The 9394-nt window shown below is 30.8% G+C and overlaps 1 pseudogene; it reads left to right on the forward strand.

Moving 5' to 3' along the window:
• Positions 1 to 7982: 7982 nt before the first annotated feature.
• LOC149882600 (uncharacterized) lies at positions 7983 to 8946 on the forward strand (annotated as a pseudogene).
• Positions 8947 to 9394: the final 448 nt, after the last annotated feature.

Consider the following 9394-nt stretch of genomic DNA (forward strand, 5'->3'; position numbering starts at 1 on the left):
ATATTAAGAATAAAGCACATGAACATAATTATTTCGATGATAATAATAAAATTGACTTAAAAAAAAACTAGAAATCAAAATAATTAATTGATGATAATTATTATTATGCACACTAATACAGCTTAACTTGAAACATTTTTGATTTATCACTAACTAGTGTTCACACCTCTTAATGCTATTACAGACTGACTGCGCCGTGGCATATCTTAAAGGATAACTTTCCACTCGGGGTAAGACTTTATCGCAGCTTGTCATGACTGTTAGGTGATGGATTTTGGCTTCTAACACGGCGTCCCATTATGTCTCAAAAATGCTCTTATTGGGTTCAATTCTGGATTGCAAGCTGGCCACTCCAAAACTTTAATATTAACAATAATTGTCGTATGTGGTCTAGAATTATCCTGCATAAGAAGGAACCCATTTCCAACGTACGGTGCAAAAGGTAGCACAAAAGGTATGGCAAAAGGTTCTAAAATGTTTTCTATGTATCGTTGAGAAGTCAAACGTCCACCATCAGCAATAAAAAGATCTGAGAAAGCTGTTTAAGATATTCAGCCTCATACCATGAATGAAAAATCCTTGTTGCAACTTCTAATTGCCGCTGAAACTCTTGGGCAACAATCAGAACTTACAAGGCAAAACCTTGACTCATATGTAAATAAGACCTGTCCCTAATCACCAATTCATATGCCTCCTTGAAAAAGCCAGTCTTTTTCTTCGGTGGTCTACAGTTAAAATACATTAAAACCATTACATACTTTCCTTTTAGAAAGTAGGTTTAATTACAGCAAAAAGTACTACTTATAAAAAGCTGCAATAATTTCGAAATTAAATAAGGGAAGCGGATTAAACCTACAAAAGTCGTAACAACAATTATTATAATCATCTTTGTAATTGATAAATCTGGGAAGTGCGTTAATTTTTTGTTTAAGTGTATGTGTGTATATATCTACCTATATCGCATACGTATAGTGTAAATACACATATATCGTATACGTATAGTGTAAATAAGTAAATACGTATATAAAAAAATGTTAAGTTCTCTTTGATTTTTCATATGTAACTTACAATTATGTTTAAAGAAGTTGTCAATTTAGTGGAAAAAATAATAAATGCAGAAATGGTGAGTTTGAATTTACATGAGAAAAATCAAGAAAATTCAGGAAAAGTCTTTTGGGCATGCTGTTGACCATTATTTGTCATATTGATAATTGAATAGCGTACCATGATGCTTTTACAGCCTCCCACAGATTCTTTTTGTTCATAGGCCTTTTTTTTTATTACAGCATCTTTTAAGATTTTTCCATATATTTTCTATTGGATTTAAATTTGTCATTTGTGTTGCCTAATCCAATCATCGTATACAATTATTGTAAACCATTTCTTTGCGATAGAAGCCGTATGTTTTGAATCGTTATCTTTTTGAAGCATCCAAAGCATTTGCATTTTATCCCCGGCATACAGAAGCATTATTTCTTGAAGTATATTAATATAAATGTCAGCAGTGATAGTGCCTGTAGTTAAAAAATAGGACCATTACCAAATGATGAGAAATATCCCCACATCATAATACTTCTACCACCAAATTTTATTGTTTTTTTAGTGGAGTCCGTGTCGAGCTATTTACCATCTGATCCAAAAATATTAATTTTAGTTTCGTCTGTCTACAAAGCTAAGCATTATTTCTTATTTGTACATGCAGAATATTTTTGATAAAACTCTTTCCTAACTTTTACATGTCGCTATTTTAACAAAAGTTACACTTATATAAATTTCCTTCAACTAAACTACACTTAAATAATTTTCCTTCAACTAAACGCTCTCTAATCGTACGTGAGTTTATATTTGAATTATTTTTATGGTATTTCTGTAGATAAATGGATCCTTTTTAGCTTTACAAATAATTAATTCATCTTCTCGGTAATTTGTTTTTATTTGGCGACCTCTAGGTTCGACACACTCTTGTGGTTTTAAAGCGTTTGAACTATTCCAACAATATGCTCAGTTTTTCTTGATACCTTTCTATATGACTTTCCACTGTTTTTAAGACGTTGAATTATTAATCACTCAGTCGAGGTGAAATATGACTTTGAATTACTTTCCTAATATGTTATATAATGTTAATATAGCCACACCATATTTTTGAATATTAAAAGTACTAACAGGTTTACAAGCGAAAGATAATATCTGCAAGTTGAACAATGTTCATTCATTTAATTGTAAATAATTAACTGAAATATTAATAGCGTAATATGTTAACATACTGTTAACAATTAACTGAGCTAACATAGAACTTTTATTAAACATGCCATGATTTAAATTATTATAAAATACTATCTAATATTTAAAGTCCAATGTTTTTATGTGTGTATGTGGGTGTTTCTTTATGCAGAACCACATTTTTGATCCAATCTTTACCAATTTTTGCACACAGGTCTAATTTTAATAGCTTTTACCAGTGAAAGCCAAAAAATTTTAGATATGTGTTTTCGGATTTTTGTTACGATTTTTGAGAGATATTTTTGGAAAAGTATACCGTATAAATGAGAAAATTTGTTAAGTTCCCAAAAACATGAATATATGGCTCAAAATGCATTTCTGATTAATACAATAAAGTTCTATATTTAGCTGGTGAAAATCCCGGTGCATTGCACTCTGTATGGTCAAATATGCTGAAATTTTGCATCTAGAGGTAATATTACTCCCTGAATTCAATGGAGGGATCTCTTCCCTGACCATGGACATCCCTAGGTCAGTAGACAGGTCCTGTAGGACCAAAAATCTTTCAAAGAAAATATCTATACATAAAATGTTGCATATCTTAAAGACAAAAAGAAATGCCCCATTTTACTATATATGAAGTTTTATTTTTAAAGACTTTTCAACTTTTTTAAAAGTTTAAAGTTTTTTTAAATTTCTGGGAAAAACTGTTGAGTTTCCCGCCAAAGCACTCAAACCCGGGTTTTCCCGCTGTTGAAAATATAAAAAACTTTTACTGTTTCAATCAGAAAAACTGATTAATGCAGTAAAAAAATAAATGCTAAAAAAATAAAAAATAAAAAGATTAATGCAGTAAAAAAAATATAATATATTGTTTTTTTATATCAACCAACTCAATGTTACAACAACAGTTCAAAAATTCAGATTGAAAAAGTTGGTGCTCTCGGTGCTCACTGTGGAGCTTAAAAGTTTAATGGTGAGCCTTCTGTTCTTTGCTTCTCAAATGGAAAAGCGAAGTTGCTACCCTCTTCTCTTACTACCAGGGTCTCTGAAATCACGGATGATTGGATCAGAACCCATTTCTAAAAATTTCCTAGAAAACATTTGAAGCCAAAGTTCCTACTTTCAAATGATCTCATTTGGTGCAAAAGAAATTTGAGAGGGTGTTTTCTTGCTAACATCCAAAGTTTATGGTCAATTCTACCGCAACATTTGGTTCCCCTTTTTTTATAGCAGCCACAGTTTCTTCAAATTTACTTCATGGGGGATTCTATCTCTCAAGCTCAGCTTCGATGCTCTATCATTTCAAACACAAAGTTTGACATAGTCTTTGCTCAGCAGGAATTCCTTCAGGCAGACAATTCAAATGTTAGAATTCTAAAAGGTGCAATCGAAAGGTTGCTTTCTGATGACTACAAGTTTGTGATCCAAGCTGATAAGACCCCTGCAGGTGAACAGCAGCGAAGATTCAATGCCCCTACCTCTGATGAAGTTGCAATAGTGATTGCTGGAAGAAACTTTGTGAAGCGTGACATAATCATCCAGAAAAAAGACAGCTGTCTCAGAAGGGTCGCTGAAACCCACAGGTCATATGATGTTCTACAGTATCCGTTGATTTTTTGGCAAGGAGAAGATTGCTATCATTTTTGAATCCCTTAATTTGACCTCAAGACAAGCGACTTTGTTGCTGAAAGAAGGTTTCTGCCATGGACTTTTAGGCTTACCGTTTAATTATCGTCAAGGAGAAGAGTACAACATTATGAAGTGTCGCCAACTTTTTCATCAAACTGTTGTGGCTATGTATACAAAAATAGAATCCGAACGCCTTCTCTACATAAGTTTGAATCAGAACTGCCTAAGAGTGGAATAATATGTTCCTCTTAAGAATGCTGTCAACAATAACTGCAGTCCATTTGAAATCGGAATGTTGGTTATTCTTCTATCTTTTGTCACAGGTAGTCCTAGACACATGCATGAAGACACTCAAGATTCAATTACCTGTCAGGTGCTATGTTCATCCTGATCTTTTCATTCTTTCACTTACAATCTTGCATGGACAGAAATTCAAGACCATTTCAGGGAGCTTATGACCGCCATGATGTTGTTGCCAGAGTCTTCAAGCAAAAACTGGCAAAGATTGTTTTGGCCATTTTTGAAACCACAGTGTGCTAGCTATACTCTACATAATCACAATTTAGTTTAGCTGAAGCAAAAAATTAGACCAACAGATATTGACTCCATAATCAGTGCAGAAATTCCAAGTCATCACCAAGAACATGATTTATGGTCCCTGTGGACAACTGGACACTCTTCGTGAATGGCAGATGGCAAGTGTTCTAAAAAGCACTCACAAGAACTGTCGAGAGAAACTCAAATTGGAGAAGATGGCTATCCAGTTTACAGGAGTAGAAAACCTGATGATGGAGGGTTCAATCCAAAGATCAATATGAGAAGTTCAGGGTCTTTTCAAAAAGTTGTGGTTGACAATAGATGGATTGTGCCCTACAACCCATCCAGTCAAAGATGTTCCAAGCTCACATTAATGTAAGCCCTGTCAGTCAGTTTAGTCCCTATCACGCTTTTGAAACCTGGTTGAAGCAACCATTCCAAGTGATAATATTATGGGACTTACCAGCTAGTTCATAATGTTACTCAGTAGCGTAGGAAAGCCATAGCTATTATCATGAATGGGGCGGGGGGTCTAAACTGCCAAGGTTTCATCTCTTCCTAGGATTATAATATTACTGTGTCAAACAAATATTTTAAAAGTAACAACAAGTGAAAATTAAAGGGAAATAGCAATTAGCTATTTCTGTATTTATTATTTTTCCTACTAATTTCAAAGAGAATTAGTGATTTTTTTAAAGGTATGTGTATCAACACTTAATATTACAAAAAGAAAAAAATATATATAGATTATCATCAATCGTTGAGAATAAAATGCATTATTTTAAATGTGTAGGTTATGTATTTATTATTTTCTCCACCATTGTATATATATATATATATATATATATATATATATATATATATATATATATATATATATATATATATATATATATATATATATATATATATATATATATATATATATATACAATGGTGGAGAACTCTATTTCACAATCCTCAGGACAAAAAAAAGGGCTCAAGATTTTTTTTAGTCTGTAAACTTTAGTTTTATGAAGTTTCTACATGAAAAGCATATAATTAAGTACATCCTCTCAAACTATAACATAATAAAAGTTAACCGATGCCGCTAGTTGAGCATTTAAAAATTATGCTGCTTTTCTATAAAACATAAATAGCGCAAATTACAAACAGAGCATTGCCATGACTGATAATGGCTAAGGGTGCATAATAAAGGTTGCAACTGTAATTATGCGTAAAGTTCCTTTTCATCATATAATATTAAAAGAATATCATAAGTATACGAATATTACTTCATGGTGAATCAATTTCTCTTCGTATCCGCAAGTCTTTTTATGAAAAATTCTTGTAGATTAAAACACTTCGCGCTTTAAAATACTGTTCAATTTTGAATTAAACAATCAAATTCCTACACTATTTTAATGCAGAATCACAAAATGAGCAAAATAATCCAGAGTTACTTTTATGCAAATCAAAGTTGCTGCATCACTGATTGATGCAAAAGAGAAGTTTTTATTAAATCATTGGAAACCTTGTTTCAAAAATGCAGTTAAAAAATCGACATTAATGGCAAATGGTGTTACGTGTAAGTTACCTCAACAACGACTGAAAAAAAAACAGTAGCTTGATTACGAAGGTTTTGCTAAAACCTATATAGGATGTCAAAAACAGTTTGAAACTGGTTTTTCAACAATCTAATTAATGTAACATTAAGTTATTTTGATAAAAACTCCATTTGGTGTCAAAAGTTGTCAAAAAGCCATATTTTTATTCAAAATTAGAAAGCTGAGCTGAAAAAGATCATAGAGATAGACCTTCACGGAAAAACCTGCAGTTTTTGTTTCACTAATGTTAAATGAAAGGTTTAAAAGGGTTATAGCATTTTGACTTATTTTCAAAAAAAAATGTTTCCTGCATCATTAGTGGGTGAGCTGTATTTTTAAAACATTCTTCTTAATTTAAAAAAAAAAATTATGCAGAAGGAAAAAACAGGATTCAAAATGTAACTCACAAATATTAGCACTCTTTAAAACGTTTTAGAACGTTCCGCAATTTTCTAGAGCGTTCTAGAAATCTTTTAGTACATATAAAATTTTTAAGAGTAAATAAAAAACAAGTGAGAAACTTTTTATTCGTTCAGTAACATTATATAGTCATACAAGATAAGTTACGACGCAGTACATAAAATAAAGGTATCTGGACCAAAAAGCTGATACCAGCAGTCAAAGAGAAAAGAATTTGAGACTTTAGAAAAATTATCATTTCAAAAAAAATGTAGAACGCCACTCCATATGCAAGTTTTTGGTACCAGTTGTTTGGAGTAGAAATCGAACGAACAAAGTCACGAAGAATGGAAATTTCAAAGTAAGTTAAAAAGTTAAGGAACTGTAAAATGATGCTTGGTAAATAATCAAATTTTTTTAACATGTGTCATTAATTTATTCGAATAAAGCTTGACAAATTTTGCAAGTGGAAAGACAAAATGGAGTGCTCAATAGTTCAAGTTCCATGTAAGAAAAGAATTTTAAAAAAAAGTGAATGTACATTATAATGTGCATGAAAAAGTTGTTATAATAAAGGGCTCGTTTTTGTTCTTGACTCGTTAAGGCACGGGCCGGGCCTGTTTGCTTGCACAATAATGATTGACGTATGATGTAAACTCCACGATTCATTCTTACAAAAATGTAAGATTGATTGTAACATAACTGTGTAACATAACAATTGGCCCACTGTACCCACTAAAAGTTGTGCCAATATTATTACATATTGTCGTGTAGTTTTAATTCGACAGTATTTTAGGCACGCACAAGAAACATTCATTATATTTAGAATCAACTTTTAGTTAGAATTAAACTTTTTTTTATAAAAAAAAAACCCTAAAAACTTGAATTTTTCATAAAATTTTACTCCTCAAATAATGTCAATTTAGTATAAACTCCTTTGCAAAAAAATTATAGGTAAAACTTGTTAAAAATCTTATTAAAAAAACGAACATAAGTTTCCTTATTTAAAAGGTTTTTTATAAAAAAAACAAACAAAAAAAGAGTTTTATTTAAAATATTCAAAGTATTAGAAGCCGTTAGGATGTATCAGAAACCGTTAGGGTGTATCAGAAACCGTTAGGATGTAAAAAAAAAAATCATTTCAGAGTAGTGTTAAATGCTGAATAATATCCTTAAAACTATCAAAATCTGAGGGCGTAATCCATTAAAATTGTTACTGGTTTTACTGAGATATCCAACAACTGTGCAGTAGGGCATCCCACACTTTTCAATAATGTTTTTTTACCGTAATTAGTTGGGCTGAAGTATTTTTTTGCTTGAAGTTATATCAAAATAGGATCAGTTTAAAAAAGCAAAGCTTTCTCTAATTTAAATGGTATAATATACTTTTTTTTTTTAATAAATATTTTTAAGCATTGTCTTAATATTACAAAGAATCTTTTAATAATATTATATTATTTTAATAATAATTTTATTAATGCTTTCTTATTAAAAAAAAAAAAAAAGAAAAAAAAAAAGACTAACAATATTATATTATTAATAATAAAATTGATAATTGTTACAAATAACGTAACGATAATATTTTAAATTTAGAGAAAGGAAGAGACTATGCCATCTGAGCTACCAACTCTTGGTGCTGTTCTTTGTTAAGTTGTACTGATTAATGGGTTATCAGAAGAAAAAAATCTATCCATTCGATTATTTGGTTAAGACAAGATTTGAAGTTGTTAAATAACGGCAAAAAGCAAACTCAGACTTTTTATCTCCGATTATTTTTGCAGACAACTCCATTTACAGAAAAATCAAAAAAGTGTATAATGATGTACAGGACATTTACATATATAGGATAACCAAAAAGAAGGAAAATGACAACATATTAAAGTTTATATCTTGCAACTGTTTGCTATAACTAACTGCAAAATTTTCTATTTAGTTCTGTAATGAATCAAATTGTCTTTAATGTGAAAGAAAAGTTCACATCAGCAGTGCATGTGAAAAATCAGAAAAGATTCCCTTGATAGAGTTAGATTTTATCAAAGCGCAGAGAACAAAAGAGTGGAAGAAAGTCTAAGATATGATAGAATCAAAAAATTATAAAGAGATTACAAGTAATCAACAAAGGAAGCGAAAGAAAAGGAGATATTAAATTGGAGCCATTTGAAAACAGCATATGAGTTATTAAAAATATGTAAATGAGGAAAGGTTTTCTAATTGTTATTTAAAGTGTTTTAATTAAACAGAAAATACTGATGTGCTAAATAAAAATAAGGATTTTAAAGTAAAACGAAATTATGTGAAGATTCAAAATGCAGCTTTTGCTGCAATTAGGAATGAAGTTTCAAACACTGCTGCTGCTGCTGCTGCTGCTGCTGCTGCTGCTGCTGCTGCTGCTGCTGCTGCTGCTGCTGCTGCTGTTACTTCTGTTGCTGCTGCGGCTACAATTGCTTCAGGGTATTTAAAAGTTTTTTTTGAGACTAAAACTGTTCCAGAATCAGCTCTTTTTTTATTGCTGTACAAAAATAAAGTGCATAGAGTCAAAGATAAGGTTACATCAAAGTGTCAGATTACTTGAGAGAATATATTTGAATCTTTTGTATATTCTTTGATGGCAGAAGTGACAAAACCAATGTTTTGAGATTGCAGTTAAGGTGGTAAAATTAGTTTTCCTTATGCTTATTAATATACTTTGATTAATTAAAACTTAATAAATATTTTCTGTCATGAAAATAGATTTTAAAACAATTATTTGTTTTAGATAACTGCAGCTTCTGCAACAGTCTTTGGTTTTGAGAGATGAGATGATTTTTTCCAGGCAAAAGCATAATATAGAGTGATAATGCCTCTTTATAATAGCAAGAAGGACTTCTATTCATTTTAGCATTCATTTTAGTCATTTTTCAGTGGTTATAACAGAATACATAGAGATAGAGAAATGAGTTTAATTTTTGTTTGAATAACTTTAAAGCCTTGATATTGTATTATGGAAAAAACATTTATGAAACCTGAAATTTCTAAAAATA

Source organism: Hydra viridissima, unplaced genomic scaffold, assembly GCF_058129835.1.
Source record: "Hydra viridissima isolate aposymbiotic clone 2 unplaced genomic scaffold, HvirCarnegie_v1 scaffold_10, whole genome shotgun sequence".
Classification (NCBI taxonomy): Eukaryota; Metazoa; Cnidaria; class Hydrozoa; order Anthoathecata; family Hydridae; genus Hydra; species Hydra viridissima.